The sequence below is a fragment of the Rhynchophorus ferrugineus genome, unplaced genomic scaffold (genome assembly GCF_030347505.1).
Source record: "Rhynchophorus ferrugineus isolate W39M unplaced genomic scaffold, kcgeb_rfMv2 rfM10, whole genome shotgun sequence".
In the NCBI taxonomy this organism is placed as follows: domain Eukaryota; kingdom Metazoa; phylum Arthropoda; class Insecta; order Coleoptera; family Curculionidae; genus Rhynchophorus; species Rhynchophorus ferrugineus.
Genome location: NW_027472589.1, coordinates 2,474,783 through 2,494,628, shown reverse-complemented (window position 1 = coordinate 2,494,628; position 19,846 = coordinate 2,474,783). Strand labels below are relative to the sequence as shown.

General features: G+C 28.8%; 1 protein-coding gene across 2 annotated transcripts in view; it reads right to left on the bottom strand.

The window, feature by feature from the left end:
• Nucleotides 1–19,846, bottom strand: part of LOC143203591 (glutamate receptor ionotropic, kainate 2) — a 148,747-nt gene that overhangs the window by 91,938 nt on the left and 36,963 nt on the right. For both annotated transcript variants that reach the window (XM_076415802.1, XM_076415803.1), the window contains exon 3: nucleotides 7,890–7,936. The gene's annotated coding sequence lies outside the window, so the exon portion shown is untranslated. The remainder of the gene's footprint in view (nucleotides 1–7,889; nucleotides 7,937–19,846) is intronic.

Sequence of the window (19,846 nt, the reverse complement as noted above, 5' to 3'; positions counted from 1 at the left end):
TTTAAAAAGAACCACCACCAACAACTACCACAAGCATTTACATACGAAAAGACACCGAATTATGTATTACGGTGAATACGGCGGGGGAGAGATCCTGCAAAATCGACTTCTTCTGCGTCGTCGATCGCAACGCCGTCGAGATAACTCGATTTCTTTGTCAGCCCTGTTCGAGTCCCTCGACGAAAGCCGAACCGCGTTTAATCCTTTCGACGGCATTAAGTCGCCGGCCTCAAATCGTCCTATTCATTTGCCACTTTTCCCCGCTAATTCCTACGGCCGGGACCTCGTCTCGTTCAGACGTGCCCTCTAACGTCTAATACCCCGGGCTGATGGGTTCCTTAAGTATATCGAATGTATAAATAATAAGAGGTTTCGAAACCCGAACGGCGCGGGGTCGCGGAGAGGGCGATTTGGGGACGCTTTTGTCGCGCGTTTCACGAGATGTATTGAAGCGAGCGTTGGAATGGAATAATTACTGCCGATAGTATCTTATTGAGTTGCTAAAAGAGTTACGAGCGATATTCCCAAAACACTATATTAGTCGAAAAGCGCAAGATCTGATTTAAAAACATGTCTTTGAGCCCAAAGAGGTTTTAAATAACTTTGATTGAGGAAACCAATTCTAATACACAGTTGAGTAATACTATTTCTACAAAAACCCTACGGCGATAGCTCCACAATGCTAACATTTATAGAATGGCTGCGACTGAGAAACCAAAGGTAATTTTCGAAAAAACGATCATAAAATCTGGTCATTTGATGGTTGGGAGACTGTGGTATAGTGAAAGCAACTATCTGCTTCGTACAGTCTAGCATGGGAGAGGTTTCGTCTTAATTTGGACGGCAATATCGCGGTTTTCAGCTGATCTTATTTACATCTCTGCCAAATTACTGCGAATGAACACCTCTATATCCCCGATTATAAAGTCCTTAGTTCGTATCAAGACTGTTATACTGTCATATTTCAAGATGCTGATACGCCTATACAAAGCCAAAAATTTTAGTCTTGTTTTGAGTAGTATCATAATATCATCACATATTAACACAATTTGACCGGTCTAGGTCATTTTAGAGGAGAGAGTGATATGTAGTTTTCCATCTCCACAGCCCTAAAACAATTGGTACAAGAATGGAACAATATTCAGTTAGTATTTAGACACTCTATAAATCTATTCCGCGAAGATAATATATACCGTATAATAAACCTATTGCAGCTATTTTAATATCCTATTAATAAATAAATATTGCATATATCGGGTTAACATATCACTTTGTCTACATCCTGTATATAATACAAGCACTATATATTTATTATTTTTTTCTGAAAACATTAAAGAATTCATTCCCGTCCTGTCAGAAGTCCTCCGGAATCCTTCGAGCTATCGTGTGTATTTTTTATTACCAGCTGCCATCTATAGGTCGGAGCGGAGACTCTTCAGTCGACTTGTCAGGAAAATTGCTACGAGCTAAAAGATTAATCAGGACCAGGAATCCAGGGTGATTAAAGGGGATCGCGCCTTTTATAAGCGGGGATTAACATGAAAGTTAAAGATGTTTATGATAACAGTAGTAATTATCTTTCTGTAAATGCCTGATCGAATTAAATGCGGTTAGGTTCTACATTGAAATTATACTTTTAGTCGTCGAGATTAAAATTAATAAATTCAATGGTTTTATTGGTTTCAATGATCTTGTTTAATTATTTTATTTATTATCTATAAAACGGTTGCTTTTTTAGAACATTAGAAAAAAAGATAATATATTTAAAAGTTATGCTGTAAGATAGTACGTTTGAAAAATATTCTATTACTAACAATTGCTATTGTAGAAAATTAGAAGAAAGGAGAATCATATATTCATAAATTATGAAATAAGAAAATACGATTGAAAAGAAGACTTATTAACGGTAGCCTTTTTAAAAAATGGATAGGAATGTTAATCATATATCTACAAATAATGCAGTAAGGTGGTACGTCTGAAAATAAAATTTTATTAATGATAAGTCTTAGAAAATTAGAATGAGAATCATATATTCATAAATTATCAAGAAAGATTAAACGTTGGTAAAATATACTATTAATAACAATTGCTATTATAGAAAATTAGAAAAAAGGAGAATCATATATTCATAAATTATGAACTAAGAAAATACGTTTGAAAAGAAGACTTATTAACGGTTGCCTTCTTAAAAAATTAATAGGAAGGTTAATCATATATCTACAAACAATGCAGTAAGGTGGTACGTCTGAAAATAAAATTTTATTAATGATAAGTCTTAGAAAATTAGAATGAGAATCATATATTCATAAATTATCAAGAAAGATTAAACGTTGGTAAAATATACTATTAATAACAATTGCTATTATAGAAAATTAGAAAAAAGGAGAATCATATATTCATAAATTATGAACTAAAAAAATACGTTTGAAAAGAAGACTTATTAACGGTTGCCTTCTTAAAAAATTAATAGGAAGGTTAATCATATATCTACAAACAATGCAGTAAGGTGGTACGTCTGAAAATAAAATTTTATTAATGATAAGTCTTAGAAAATTAGAATGAGAATCATATACTCATAAATTATCAAGAAAGATTAAACGTTGGTAAAATATACTATTAATAACAATTGCTATTATAGAAAATTAGAAGAAAGGAGAATCATATATTCATAAATTATGAACTAAGAAAATACGTTTGAAAAGAAGACTTATTAACGGTTGCCTTTTTAAAAAATTAATAGGAATGATAATCATATATCTACAAATAATGCAGTAAGGTGGTACGTCTGAAAATAAAATTTTATTAATGATAAGTCTTAGAAAATTAGAATGAGAATCATATATTCATAAATTATCAAGAAAGATTAAACGTTGGTAAAATATACTATTAATAACAATTGCAATTATAGAAAATTAGAAGAAAGGAGAATCATATATTCATAAATTATGAACTAAAAAAATACGTTTGAAAAGAAGACTTATTAACGGTTGTCTTTTTAAAAAATTAATAGGAAGGTTAATCATATATCTACAAATAATGCAATAAGGTGGTACGTCTGAAAATAAAATTTTATTAATGATAAGTCTTAGAAAATTAGAATGAGAATCATATACTCATAAATTATCAAGAAAGATTAAACGTTGGTAAAATATACTATTAATAACAATTGCAATTATAGAAAATTAGAAGAAAGGAGAATCATATATTCATAAATTATGAACTAAAAAAATACGTTTGAAAAGAAGACTTATTAACGGTTGTCTTTTTAAAAAATTAATAGGAAGGTTAATCATATATCTACAAATAATGCAATAAGGTGGTACGTCTGAAAATAAAATTTTATTAATGATAAGTCTTAGAAAATTAGAATGAGAATCATATATTCATAAATTATCAAGAAAGATTAAACGTTGGTAAAATATACTATTAATAACAATTGCTATTATAGAAAATTAGAAAAAAGGAGAATCATATATTCATAAATTATGAACTAAGAAAATACGTTTGAAAAGAAGACTTATTAACGGTTGCCTTCTTAAAAAATTAATAGGAAGGTTAATCATATATCTACAAACAATGCAGTAAGGTGGTACGTCTGAAAATAAAATTTTATTAATGATAAGTCTTAGAAAATTAGAATGAGAATCATATATTCATAAATTATCAAGAAAGATTAAACGTTGGTAAAATATACTATTAATAACAATTGCTATTATAGAAAATTAGAAAAAAGGAGAATCATATATTCATAAATTATGAACTAAAAAAATACGTTTGAAAAGAAGACTTATTAACGGTTGCCTTCTTAAAAAATTAATAGGAAGGTTAATCATATATCTACAAACAATGCAGTAAGGTGGTACGTCTGAAAATAAAATTTTATTAATGATAAGTCTTAGAAAATTAGAATGAGAATCATATATTCATAAATTATCAAGAAAGATTAAACGTTGGTAAAATATACTATTAATAACAATTGCTATTATAGAAAATTAGAAAAAAGGAGAATCATATATTCATAAATTATGAACTAAGAAAATACGTTTGAAAAGAAGGCTTATTAAATGTTGCCTTTTTAAAAAATTAATAGGAATGTTAATCATATATCTACAAATAATGCAGTAAGGTGGTACGTCTGAAAATAAAATATTAATGATAAGTCTTAGTAAATTAGAATGAGAATCATATATTCATAAATTATCAAGAAAGATTAAACGTTGGTAAAATATACTATTAATAACAATTGCTATTATAGAAAATTAGAAGAAAGGAGAATCATATATTCATAAATTATGAACTAAGAAAATACGTTTGAAAAGAAGACTTATTAACGGTTGCCTTTTAAAAAAATTAATAGGAAGGTTAATCATATATCTACAAATAATGCAGTAAGGTGGAACGTCTGAAAATAAAATGTTATTAATGATAAGACTTAGAAAATTAGAATGAGAATCATATATTAATAAATTATCAGGAAATATTAAACGTTGGTAAAATATACTATTAATAACAATTGCTATTATAGAAAATTAGAAGAAAGGAGAATCATATATTCATAAATTATGAAATAAGAAAATATGTTTGAAAAGAAGACTTATTAACGGTTGCCTTTTAAAAAAATTAATAGGAAGGTTAATCATATATCTACAAATAATGCAGCAAGGTGGTACGTCTGAAAATAAATTTTTATTAATGATAAGTCTTAAAAAATTAGAATGAGAACCATATATTCATAAATTATCAAGAAAGATTAAACGTTGGTAAAATATACTATTAATAACAATTGCTATTATAGAAAATTAGAAAAAAGGAGAATCATATATTCATAAATTATGAACTAAGAAAATACGTTTGAAAAGAAGGCTTATTAAAGGTTGCCTTTTTAAAAAATTAATAGGAATGTTAATCATATATCTACAAATAATGCAGCAAGGTGGTACGTCTGAAAATAAAATTTTATTAATGATAAGTCTTAGAAAATTAGAATGAGAATCATATATTCATAAATTATCAAGAAAGATTATACGTTCGTAAAATATACTATTAATAACAATTGCTATTATAGAAAATTAGAAGAAGGATCATATATGCATAAATTATGATGTAAGATTATTCTTTTAAGAAGGATACTTTTATTAATGATTGCTCTTTTAAATAAATTAGAAGAAAGAAGAAAAATATATCTATATATTATGAAGTAAAATGATATTTTTGAAAGCGAGGCTTTTTTAATGGTTGTTGTTTTAGAATATTTCTAGTATCACGTACCATATATGGATAAATTATGATGCTGATGAATTATTAATAGGTTTTGATTTAAATTAATGTTTTTTGATTATTTTCATCTCTTATTATTTAATACATTAACTTTTCGTAATATATTCACTTATTGATAGAAATATGATACGTTTGAGAAGGAGACATGTTATCGTCAGCATCGAAATTATGTGTTTATGTGTACAATTTCATCAAACGCTAGGTTTCTTATTTTTAGAAAATGAAAAGAAAGGAGAATCATATATGCACAAAATGTGAAGCTTATAGACAATAAATAACACTTTTCAAATGGGTATTTGACTATCCCTAAAGGCCTGCTGATTGAATACACTACAAGACAAAACAGAGTAAGATATGGATCAAATATGGCCACTCTAGGTCAGTAGGTCGTGTTAAAGCAGGTCGAGACCGATTTGAACCGAATATAGAAACAGTATCTGATGATTTTAAGCAAGGCGAGAATTAATGGTTAGTTAATCGTTTTTTCTTGTAGGATGGGTGCATCCCGGCGGTAAATTGATTCGATTTACTCTAGATCGGTATGGGTTTTGATCGGTGCCACGCGTACGAAGCCCTCCGCGAAACCGTGCGGGCCAGAAACGGCTAGGCATCAGCGGTCGCCGGCAGTTGCGAGCGTCTCCTCGAGTCGCTCAGTGAAGTTCGGACGGGCGTCGCGACGACACGAGGCGTCGGAACGGCGGCAACGAAACGACGGTGGCGGCGTTCGTGGATTACGCGCACTTTTCACGGACTTACTCACGTTGCTCCCATGAGTTGTAAATTTCCTGACTTGGACTGTTCCAGTTGTAGTTCTCAATTAATTGGATAAAGTATATTTGGGTAAATTTTAAGTAAATAATTTCATTACATACTTAGAGCACACGTAAAGCAAAATGAAGCGAACCCTGAAGATGGCAGATTCTGAAATGGCTGAAACGTCAAAGTATTAAAAACATATAACATATATATATACATATATACATATATATATATATATATATATATATATATATATATATATATATATATATATATATATATATATATATATTCTCTCGAAGTGACATTAGTTTCTGTCACAAATAATAACGAAGCCTGTCAATATTGATTGTATATCGAGGCGAAGAGAAAACCGAGACTTGGTTTCGAATTTAACAGAATAAATAATCGAAGAAACGAACACCCAGCCTGTGTTTGTCTCCTATCTACGTAAATAGCTATAACGAGTGAGTACGTATAGCCATTTTAACTTAAAATACCGAATATGCAGTTTCTCCCCTGTTTGTTTGTCTAACGTATGTTGTTAATTAAAACTTTATTATTTCCGTCTGTGCTAAATACATTCTTGAATAACAGTAAAAAAATTAATGAAAGTTAACATATTTATTCATAAACTCCTAATAAAACATTAAGTTTGATTTATGTTTTTTGTATATACAGATAAAAATGGTAATTAGAAGAAATGCCAATCATATGCCTATAAATTATGAGACATTATCAAGTTAGTCTACGTATATATCAAGATATCAACTTAAATGGTTTTTCTCTTTTAATTGACCACATTAAGTATATGTAATATAAATATCCTTAATAATAAAATAAACAGCGACATAAAATTTATGAATGTCTGTAGTTTCTAATCAATTTTACTTTACATTCGACTTCTTGCTAAGGCTAAGTTTTTATCAGCCTTTATTGATAAGATACTCAATTAAGTTTATGATAAATCAGAATAAGATATTTTATGTCATGTTTAACATATCTATTGATGGAGAACGTTATAATGTGATATAAACAAGATGGATGATACCGTATATTTGCAGAACCCAATTCTAAACATTCGTAAAAATATATGTTAAAAATTTACTACATGTTTAACATATCTAGACAACAGTTGACTGTAAAATCTAGGTGTAAAATATTAACAAAATCCTTAATTTTAAAATAGTAGTAAAGATAAATTTGAAATGTGAATGCACCCATTGCATGTAATATAGTTGATCTCTGTTTCCCTGGGCGTAACATAAATAAAGCACTGTTCCTGGATTTCAAATTTGCAATTTAAAGTATTTATTTCTTTAATTCCAATATCATTTGAAACTATTTATTACTTATATCTATGTCACATAGATAGATATATGTATCTATTCTGAGAGGATATCCTGATGCAAAAGGATATAATTCAAAGGTTCAGTGTAAGCTCAAAGGCTCAATGCTCAAAGATCGCTACTATAGCACATTTTAAAATGTTCATCCTTCCATTATAAATCATGACATTAAATATAGATCAATAAATTTCCTATACTTAAAAATAGATAAATTATGTAAACTTATAGCATCTATAACTGCGTGCTGAACGTGGAACCTAGATAATGTCTAATTGATGTTAATGGTTTGATTTATTTTGTTAGAAAATTAGAAGAAAGGAAAATCATGTCTTCATAAGTTATGAAGCTTATATTCTACGAAAAATAAATTTATGTTTAGTAATAGTTATTATGAAATAACATTTTCATGACTTAAATTTATCAGTTTTTCAGAAATTGCCCATGGCAAATATAATTAAACCCTTTTAATTAATGTTACTCTAGTGTTAAATACAAAACATTTACCTTGTTAATTACTTTCCTCGAGTTTTTATCCAAACCGGACCCCTCATCTGAAACAAAAAATTAAAATATAGAATGTGGGATATCGAGTTTGTGTTTCTGTTTATGTAAATATTTATATATCTTATAGCGCGTTCGTGTATGTTGGTTTAAAGTAATTAATTTGTCCTCTCTGTTTATTTGTGTATGATAATTAGCCAAACACATGTCCGTCTTTTTTATATATTAATAGTCTCGTTATTAAGGTATTAATATTTTGAAATAAATTCCATGTGGCTCTAATATGTTATATATAATATATTTAAAGTGTGAATTAAAAATAATCTGTTTTTAAGTATTAAAATAAATTAAAGTTTATAAAATAAGAAATAATAAAATAAAAATAACATTTTTAAAATTTATTTATATATTAACTAATAAGACAATCTGTGGAAATTGCGTAATTTAGAATAGTGTAACAAGTTAGACAAAGTGGCGGTAACAGATATAAATAAGTAATCTATGATAGTTAAGGGGTGACTAATGATAGTCAAAATAGAACTGTATAGGAACTTAAGGGAATAGAAAGAAGGAAATGAATAGATAATTTAGGAAAACCTGACATTATACAGTGACTAGCAACTTGCTATTTATTAACAACGGTAGAAAATCTTAACTGAAACAAAAATATTGGCGGTGCCAAAGTATCATGGTGAAAAGAATCGTTATGAATTTATTAAGAAAGTATTATATCAGTTTAATCGATAAAAGGTTGCTCTTGATAAAACAAATGTTAACATAAAATAATGTAAAACTAAGTTGTAAATATCCACTACGTGATATAGATTTTGAACTCGCTTAAAAATACATATTAATCGTCTTTAATACTATACAACATTCTTAGTTATGTATACCATTGCCTATTCATGCTTGCCAATACACCGAAAAGAGGTTTCATTATATATTATGTATTGATATATGTATGCTATGTTTCTATTTTTGTGCTAAATGTTATTTGTATGATAGATTAAATTAAAAGAGAGGTCAGTCCTATGTCTATAAATTATGAGAGAGTTTATTGAGAAATTAGTCTACATATATGAAAGGATAAATATGTAGGCATCAATAGTTTTTCTAATATAAATAAATATAGATCACTGATATATGTATATATATTAGTGACATATGTATAAAGTGTATCTGTATTTGTGTTGAATCTTGTGTGTGATAAAATGTATTAGTCGATGTATACCAATTGTACCAATTTGGTATTTATATTGTATATGTATTAGTCGTATATACCTTCCTCTATAACTACGAGAAAAAATAATCTACAGAAATTATGTAGGTTATAATTGTTTCTATGATATTCATTCTATATATATATATATATACATACATACATATATATATATATATATATATATATATATATATATATATATATACATTTGAATTAGCTTATTTTAGTAAGTTAGTAATTTATTACTAACTGTACTTGTAAATTTCTTCCTTTTTCACTTCTTCGTTCCTCATTATTTTGGTTTAAACTAATATAAAAAAGACGACCTGTCACGGTTTTCTCAATTATATTCTATGTCAATAAATGCACTTTATGTGATTTAAATGTTAAAAACTTTTCCATAAGCTTTTTGTTGGGATAAAATAATTTCGACAATAAAACAAATACTATATGTTTTTATCATTTAAAGGTTTTTATTTAGCAGAGCCGCTTTTATTATTGATTGTTGTGCATTACTTTTAGTTAAAGCATATTATATCAGTCTAATCGATGTGGTGTTGTTCTTAATGTAACGATAATATAAAATGGAACTGCAACTATTCAATATCTGGTACATGTTTTGAACTCACTTAAACTACATACTCGTCTCCTAGATCCGCGTTATCTGATCCGAAAACAGATCTTATTCGCGATATTACACAACAACCCCGTTTAAGTGCAACGCGTATCCGTGTCTGCCAATACGCCGATATTAGTTTTGACGTAAAATCGATGGCTGCCATTTATACATCACGCAACGTTCGATAATGGTAATGTGATTTTTTTTGTTTTTCATACATTCGAACGAGGTCAATAAATCGTCTCGATTTTCCGTGGTAAAACGATGGACGGTTTTATAATAGTCAATTAAAATTTGAATTCATTCCAATTAAAACGGCGAGTTACATTTGCCCGGCCCCTGTGTTGTTTGCGTCCTTTTGTTTGAGTTGAATGAATATTGATGGGTGATTGAACATGGAACGGCTTAAGCAAACATACCTACATATAGTGATACTTATTGCTTGTGTGTAAACAAATTCTATTAATATATATACAATACTACAATGTAAATAAGGAAATTTATTAATTATTGTTGATTCAGATATTACTTATTGTATAATCGCCCTGTAGGGCTTTAATAAAAGCTCCTTGATATGAAAACTTTTAACTAAAAATAAAAATTATAAAAAATTGGGTAGATTGTTTTGTTATATTTAAAGTTCCCATTTTGAACCATAGAGTTTATCTGACTGGATCTACTGTTTAGTGTGGGCTCCGAACCATAAGACATCCGAATTTCCAACGTTTTATACTAATTATATAGCATTTTTTAACATTTATTATAAAACATATTATAAACTGATATTTAAATATATGTATTACTTTATAATAATGCGTGATGTATGATATATTTTAAAAATAATTTGAAGGTTTACATGGAATTGATGACTAAATAGATAGAATGAATTAGAAGAAAGAACAATCATAGGTCTATAAATTATGAAGACACGTTTGACGATTTAAAATTATAAACCTAGTGTAGATTTGTATATATTTGTGGATATATGTATTTGTATGTATAATGTGTATATATATTATACACTCAAATTCCAACAAATTATCATTTTAAATAATGACGGTTTTTTAAGATCGGTTTATTATGCAATCTCTTACATGCTGAAGCTACGCTTTTCTGCCTTTTTGATATGTAGTTCCTCGTTACATAGTTTATGATAAGAAATGCTTGTTTTGAGAAGAAGAAGAATACATATATAATAAATAATATGATATTAGCTGATTTCTTGATAGTCTGCTGGTTTGTCAGTCCTTGGTGATTTATTATGATTGAATTGCACCTACTAACCTTTAAATAATAAAACCAGTATTACAAAAATGAATAATTGATATTGTAACTGTTTTATATAAATTTATAAATATCTTCCCTATATTCGTCCGGAGAAACAAACAAACAATATGAAATAAATTAAAAGAAAGGGGAATTATAAGGCAATAAATTATGAAGCTTTCTAAATTTGTAATAATTTGACTTTTATATTATATATAGTTTAATATAAATAGCATTACATTATTTGAGTTCCTTGTTTTGTTAGTTCTGTAGTTAGTTTATATAGTTACAAAAATTATTGAATAATTGGTATAATAACTATTTTATATAAATTTATAAATATCCTTCCCATATTTGCCTGAGTAACAAAAAATGCCACCAGATAAAATTAAAACACCCACACAACGAGAGAATATCTCCGTTCTACACTTCGGATGAGAGAAAAAAAAGCTGAAACAATTTTTTTCGGAGTGTAATAATTTTAGAAACTTTGACAAAAAAGAAGTTCAAAGGCAATCGCGACAGACAAAACCTGTGCTGTCGTCGATACGCGGAAAAAGGAAAAACCGGGATGTTTTCACTGAAAATTTTAATACGAAAAAGAAAACTTTTGTCAGCGCGAAATTGATTGGGAACGTTGGGGAGGAGAAAAAGTCCTCGGTATCGGTGGTTTTCTTTCGATGGGGCGACGAGCATGTTTTGTTTTGAGTTATTTTAAGTTTATTAGGTTTTTCCTCGAAAAAATATCTGTTTCGTTACTTTTAGATTGATTAAGCACACGGTTTTATCAATACTCCTGCTTAGTAATTCCGATTAAAATACATGTTGACAATTTCTACGATAAAATTATAAAACTATCCGAAAAACTCTACATTTACTAACCAGAAACCTTTCAAGAACCTTTATTTCCCTGGAAGAAGGAATTTTTAAGTTATTGCTGTATATCCAGATATTAAAACTTATAGGGATCTATGAAATTCAGTTATGGGGATGTTCTGTAGGAACTAATATCAAAGTTCAGAAAAGTATTGTGGAGGCATTCAGATACCATAGGAACTATAACTTATACCAAGACTTTCGGACTCCAACTGTCATAAAGGAAATTAAGGGATTAGCTTAATTCATTCATTTATTTTTAAAAGCGTTTCACAACAATATTAGGTTACGTATTTTTACTAGCTGGGCAATAATTGAAAGAGATTGGTTGTGAATAAAATTACGTTTTTCAGAACCTATTATCAAAAAAAAACTATATCCCAAACCATCAATTTAAATATAAAAAGATAGCGACAACAGAAACCAATTGAAACTATGAAAAAAGTAAAGCCCATATTGTTTTTGTACTGAGAATTTTAACATATATAGAGGGAAACTTTTTCGAAAAAAACTTTTTTAGATTTATTCGGCTTATTTTGCCAGAAAAGAACAAATTAAATTGAGCTGTCAGTACAATTTTTTGCTTATTGAAGGAAGATCATAGCGGGTTATTATTATTTTATTATATAGTGAAGTATTTATGGGAAAAAATATGTTAACGATACAAAAACATGGTTATCTGTTGTAATAATGTGCTTTTTTAATACTTCACTTTAATTTGGTTAATATAATTTGCATGAATGGTATGGGAGAAATAGCTTTTAAAAAATAGAATGGTTCGGAGGAAAAATTGAGGTAATTTACTACAATATGAATTAATTTTATAACAGTTTACGCCCTATTTCGATAGTATATGTTGAAGCAACTTAGAAGCTTATACTATAGAAGAAGAGAGAGATATCCCCTTAGAGACGGATAAAATAATAATAGATTAACAAATATATCCATGTTAGCAGATCTATCACTTAAAATTATCATAAAATTTGTACTCTGCTACTGGAAAAAAATATTATATTACAAACTCTACATTACTTGCTCACTTTTCCTAACAGATTCATTTCAAGTGACCCAGTTTAACTCTTTTCCCGTCTCGAGCGGAACCACTTCAATACCAGACCATTTTTAATATCCGCCACGGCAGAGAACACTTCGAAATGATTAGTGATCCGGCCGCCAGGGGGCGATCGTTATTTTATTCATGTATTCGAAGAATTATTCCAGTCGGATCATTTAAAACTTTAACTGTGCTCTGATATTAAAACGAACGGCAGTCGTCGTCGAAAACATACAAGCGCATAACCTCGAGAAACTTTTTTCCCTCCTCTCTATCAATCGCAGCCGAATCACCGAGTAACCAGAATGTAGAGCTGTTGCGTACCCGTGCATGTATCTGTTTTTTTTGGCGTTTCCATTTCAATCAGTGTACATGCTACGGTGGCAATATCGATGGAAGTTTTATATTGGGTAAAAATCGTTCGAAATACCGCGGACCGCCACTTTCAATATAAATTGGATGTTTGTTTGTCCGATTGCTGTTGCTTTTACTGAATTTTCATTGGAGAAAGGCATTTTTATACACCGGTGATACCATTAATGAGTATCAGGCATTTTGCGTAGCTGACTAAGGAGTAAAATAAAATAAAAGCCTAATTATATATTTATCCAAATTTTCCAGTTATTGTTTGGTTTCTAAAGTGGTTGTGTAATAATTTTTAGAGAGATATAATCGTTAATTAACAGACAAATAATCGAATGTTGATGTTGATGTTTTGTATTTATAACTAGAATTGATTAATATATTATTACTAGTCGTTGCTGATCAATTTACTTAATTATTTACTCTCTAATAAAAAAAAATGACAGTTGGATTCCGATGCTCTCTATGTATATAAATATAGTGTAAAGACAACAAAAGTTGATGGAAAAAGGTAAACGTTGGAATAACTATCAATTAGCTTTTGTTAGTAATAACATTTATTAATAATTCATCGCTGACATATAGTTTTTCATGCTGGAAACAGGAATGGCTTTATTCCTGATGCAGAATTAGTAGTTTCCTCTAAGTCAAAGGGTGACTGCCATGGAGAAAAGAACCATAACTTGTGTATGCAGTAGTTTTAAAATCAGCTTTTAAAGAACTTGGAGGAACCATCAGTTATTGTTATGTACAATGCACCTTATCTGATAACCATATATATAGTACACCGGTGGAGAAAATCCCAACAAGTGCATCAACAAAGGGATGCTGCAGTTAAGGAAGGGAAGTATATAAAATAAGTTTCGAGGAAATCATGTTAGAGAATGAACTATTTCAAATGGTTACTCAGTAAATATAAAGGAAATATTTAATTGCATGTTATGTAATTTACATTTTTAGAAATAAGCCCGAAAAAAGACTCATGGTACTGAACGTTATGGCCACAGAGTATAACGTTTTCCTCCCTATCACTGTATATTTAATCCAAATGAGTTGATATGGGGTATTGCAAAGAATTATTACAATAGACATTCAGGTCGAGGAGGATATTCAAACCAGAACTGTCTGGATTTATAGAAAGAGCTACTGTCGCCTATATAACAACTTCGGCTTGTGTGAGTTCCATCAGACACATTGAAGTAGAAATTCACAAATGGTAAAATCTTGAGAAAGTGTTTTATAGATTGGAAATAAACAGTTTAGTTATTAACTTCATTAGTGTTTCCGAAAGCGACTGTCAATAAAATTTTATGAATGTTGGTTTATGATTGCATGCTGACAATTGCCAAGACAGGGCGATGAAAGAGAAAACAACTAAAGGCCAGTATATAATTAATATACTTTAATTGTAGGGAATTGTATTATACAGTGTAAAAGCCCTATGAGCATGTGTGTTGTTTTTCGGAATATACATAAACATTTGGTTAAAATGTATGAGGAGAGAAATAATACTAACTCTTTTGTAGATATGACAAAGGAATTAGGGAGAATGCAGTGATTAAATGTAATTTTATCAAGAAATATGTATACAGTAACAGGACAAACTAAGGAGAAAAATACTAATAACACAATGACTTCACAAGTAAACATTGCATCGAATGAAACAAGAAGTAATCGAAAATGTATGCTCTTTAATAAAAGTGAAATACATTACTCAGATATATGATTGTTAATTAGGTGGATTAGGCCTTCGGGGGATACTACTACATAAAAAACACGCCTAGTACTCTATCTATACTAGTGTGGAAAAAAGTTGAATGTATATATAATAAAACAACTCTAACTTATACATTATTGTGGCTATATAATTAATTGTAGTTCTAAGTTCTTCGATAATATATGCATTAGATGTACTATAATGTTAAAATAAATTATAATATAGAACATTTTTCTTTCATCATTTTATTTAGATTAGAATTTTGTTATATGTCAGAGCCAAAATGTACTAAAACTCAGAGTTACTGCGCCAACATTGCGACGTCTTGATAGGTCGCGCGTGTAATTACTGCTTTGAATAAACTATATACGTTTATACATATCGTTCTTATTATCTTTCTTTAAATAAATAGTTCATGTCTTTGCTAGTTTTACTTTATCTAATGGTAGGGGAAAAAGTCCTACAGTTATACATCGGGCTGTAACATACTTTAAATTATCTCTTTAAAAATCTGAAACTTTTCTTGTTTTACATAATTTTTCAAATGAAAGTGGTCAAGTCAATAAAAACTAAGCAATTTGATATACGCTGGCTAAGACAAACTTCTAATATTTTCATAGGGCAAGATATACTGTTGAATTGAAAAAAATATGTTAGTATATGGAAAAAACGAAAAAAAAAACTCATTAAACCGCCGTTGTTTCCTGGATCATTAAATCAAGTGTAAAATAAAGAGACGGAAAAACCCAAATAACGGCTAATTGGGTGCGGTAAAAAGTGCAGGGAAAAAGTCCTCGGTTCCCTCATCCAATGGGAACCTATGCCGTGCCCTACAAGTACGGATTTATCGAGGGAAATGTTTCCGTTTTACGGTTCGTCGCGCCGTTAGGATTTCTTGGACGCTTTTTGTTTGTCAAATTAGACTTACACACCAACGTTAATTGAATACCCTTCGGATGGGTGGACCCGCCGACGAGCCGAATGGGTCTCGGGCGTTAGTCGATGGCGTATCCCACAAAACATCCACGGGATTGGGATCTAATTTAACGTGTTGCAGTTTTTAGTACGCGGTCTGGTGTTGGGAAAGAAGTTCTCGTTGTATTTTCAATCTAGCTGGTCTAGAAACCTATTAAATAATTATATACGAGGCTCATAAATACATTTTGTCGTTCTAACATAATTTCTTAGGTGTTAAATTTATTTTATTTTATTTATTTTTTGTTATAAATAATTTTAAGCTGAATCTTAAGGTACTATAATAATCTTATACAGACTTTAGTTTTTACGATATATAATGACAATTTTATTTTAAACAAATGAGTGGATATCTGTTTATGTCAATTATATTAAAAACCATAGATTCCAAAGAAATTTAACATAGATTTTTATTTCTTTTACACCAAAAAACATATAAATAAAGAGTTTTTATCTATCTGAAAGTTAAAAAATATCTGCCGCTTCTCCATGTATATAGTCATTAAATAAACGTAGGTTCATGAAAATTATGACTTAAAAAGAGAATTTTACGCCGCATCTAATAGTGAAATCATAAATTCCCTGCAACCTTTAGTTTTGGTGGTATTTAATGGTAAATTAATTTTTAAAAGATTATAAGGTTTCTTTTTATGTCAGATATCTTAAAAAACATTGATTTTAAAGAAATTTAACATGGATTTTTGTTTCTTTTACACCAAAATACATACAATTTGGGAGTTTTATTTCTATTCGAGAGATAATAAAATTCGGCACTTTTTCATCTATATAGTCGTGAAAATTTACGATGTTTAGCCATTTTTGAATTTCTTGACGTCAATTCTGTTTAAATATTTGCAGCTTAACGAATGTTACTTGACTTACAAAGAATTTTACGCTGAATCCAATGATGAGAAAGTAAATTCTCTCCAAGCTTTAGTTTTGGTGATATTAAATGGAAAATTAATTTTAAAAGATTATAAGGTTTCATTTTATGTCAGATATCTTAAAAATCATACATTTTAAAGAAATTTAACATGGATTTTCGTTTCTTTTACACCGAAATACATATAATTTGGCAATTTTATCTCTATCCGATAGATAAAAAAACTCGGCACTTTTTCCATGTATATAGTCGTGAAAATTTACGATTTTTAGCCATATTTGAATTTCCTGCCGTCAATTCTGTTTAAATATTTGTAGCTTAATGAAAGTTACTTGGCTTACAAAGAATTTTACGCTGAATCCAATGATGAGAAAGTAATTTCTCTTCAACCTTTAGTTTTGGTGATATTTAATGGAAAATTAATTTCAAAAGATTGTAAGGTTTCATTTTATGTCAGATATCTTAAAAATCATACATTCTAAAGAAATTTAACATAGATTTTCGTTTCTTTTACACCGAAATACATACAATTTGGCAGTTTTATCTATATCCGATAGATAAAAAAATTCGGCACTTTTTCCATGTATATAGTCGTGAAAATTTACGATTTTTAGCCATTTTTGAATTTCCTGCCGTCAATTCTGTTTAAATATTTGTAGCTTAATGAAAGTTACTTGGCTTACAAAGAATTTTACGCTGAATCCAATGATGAGAAAGTAAATTCTCTTCAACCTTTAGTTTTGGTGATATTTAATGGAAAATTAATTTTTAAAAGATTATAAGGTTTAATTTTATGTCGGATATCTTAAAAATCATACATTCTAAAGAAATTTAACATGGATTTTCGTTTCTTTTACACCGAAATACATATAATTTGGCAGTTTTATCTCTATCCGATAAATAAAAAAATTCGGCACTTTTTCCATGTATATAGTCGTGAAAATTTCCGATTTTTAACCATTTTTGAATTTCTTGCCGTCAATTCTGTTTAAATATTTGCAGCTTAATGAAAGTTACTTGGCTTACAAAGAATTTTACGCTGAATCCAATGATGAGAAAGTAATTTCTCTTCAACCTTTAGTTTTGGTGATATTTAATGGAAAATTAATTTCAAAAGATTGTAAGGTTTCATTTTATGTCAGATATCTTAAAAATCATACATTCTAAAGAAATTTAACATGGATTTTCGTTTCTTTTACACCGAAATACATATAATTTGGCAGTTTTATCTCTATCCGATAAATAAAAAAATTCGGCACTTTTTCCATGTATATAGTCGTGAAAATTTACGATTTTTAGCCATTTTTGAATTTCCTGCCGTCAATTCTGTTTAAATATTTGTAGCTTAATGAAAGTTACTTGGCTTACAAAGAATTTTACGCTGAATCCAATGATGAGAAAGTAATTTCTCTTCAACCTTTAGTTTTGGTGATATTTAATGGAAAATTAATTTCAAAAGATTGTAAGGTTTCATTTTATATCAGATATCTTAAAAATCATACATTCTAAAGAAATTTAACATAGATTTTCGTTTCTTTTACACCGAAATACATACAATTTGGCAGTTTTATCTATATCCGATAGATAAAAAAATTCGGCACTTTTTCCATGTATATAGTCGTGAAAATTTACGATTTTTAGCCATTTTTGAATTTCCTGCCGTCAATTCTGTTTAAATATTTGTAGCTTAATGAAAGTTACTTGGCTTACAAAGAATTTTACGCTGAATCCAATGATGAGAAAGTAAATTCTCTTCAACCTTTAGTTTTGGTGATATTTAATGGAAAATTAATTTTTAAAAGATTATAAGGTTTAATTTTATGTCGGATATCTTAAAAATCATACATTCTAAAGAAATTTAACATGGATTTTCGTTTCTTTTACACCGAAATACATATAATTTGGCAGTTTTATCTCTATCCGATAAATAAAAAAATTCGGCACTTTTTCCATGTATATAGTCGTGAAAATTTCCGATTTTTAACCATTTTTGAATTTCTTGCCGTCAATTCTGTTTAAATATTTGCAGCTTAATGAAAGTTACTTGGCTTACAAAGAATTTTACGCTGAATCCAATGATGAGAAAGTAATTTCTCTTCAACCTTTAGTTTTGGTGATATTTAATGGAAAATTAATTTCAAAAGATTGTAAGGTTTCATTTTATGTCAGATATCTTAAAAATCATACATTCTAAAGAAATTTAACATGGATTTTCGTTTCTTTTACACCGAAATACATATAATTTGGCAGTTTTATCTCTATCCGATAAATAAAAAAATTCGGCACTTTTTCCATGTATATAGTCGTGAAAATTTCCGATTTTTAACCATTTTTGAATTTCTTGCCGTCAATTCTGTTTAAATATTTGTAGCTTAATGAAAGTTACTTGGCTTACAAAGAATTTTAAGCTGAATCCAATGATGAGAAAGTAAATTCTCTCCAAGCTTTAGTTTTGGTGATATTAAATGGAAAATTAATTTTAAAAGATTATAAGGTTTCATTTTATGTCAGATATCTTAAAAATCATACATTTTAAAGAAATTTAACATGGATTTTCGTTTCTTTTACACCGAAATACATATAATTTGGCAATTTTATCTCTATCCGATAGATAAAAAAATTCGGCACTTTTTCCATGTATATAGTCGTGAAAATTTACGATTTTTAGCCATTTTTGAATTTCCTGCCGTCAATTCTGTTTAAATATTTGTAGCTTAATGAAAGTTACTTGGCTTACAAAGAATTTTAAGCTGAATCCAATGATGAGAAAGTAAATTCTCTCCAAGCTTTAGTTTTGGTGATATTAAATGGAAAATTAATTTTAAAAGATTATAAGGTTTCATTTTATGTCAGATATCTTAAAAATCATACATTTTAAAGAAATTTAACATGGATTTTCGTTTCTTTTACACCGAAATACATATAATTTGGCAATTTTATCTCTATCCGATAGATAAAAAAATTCGGCACTTTTTCCATGTATAT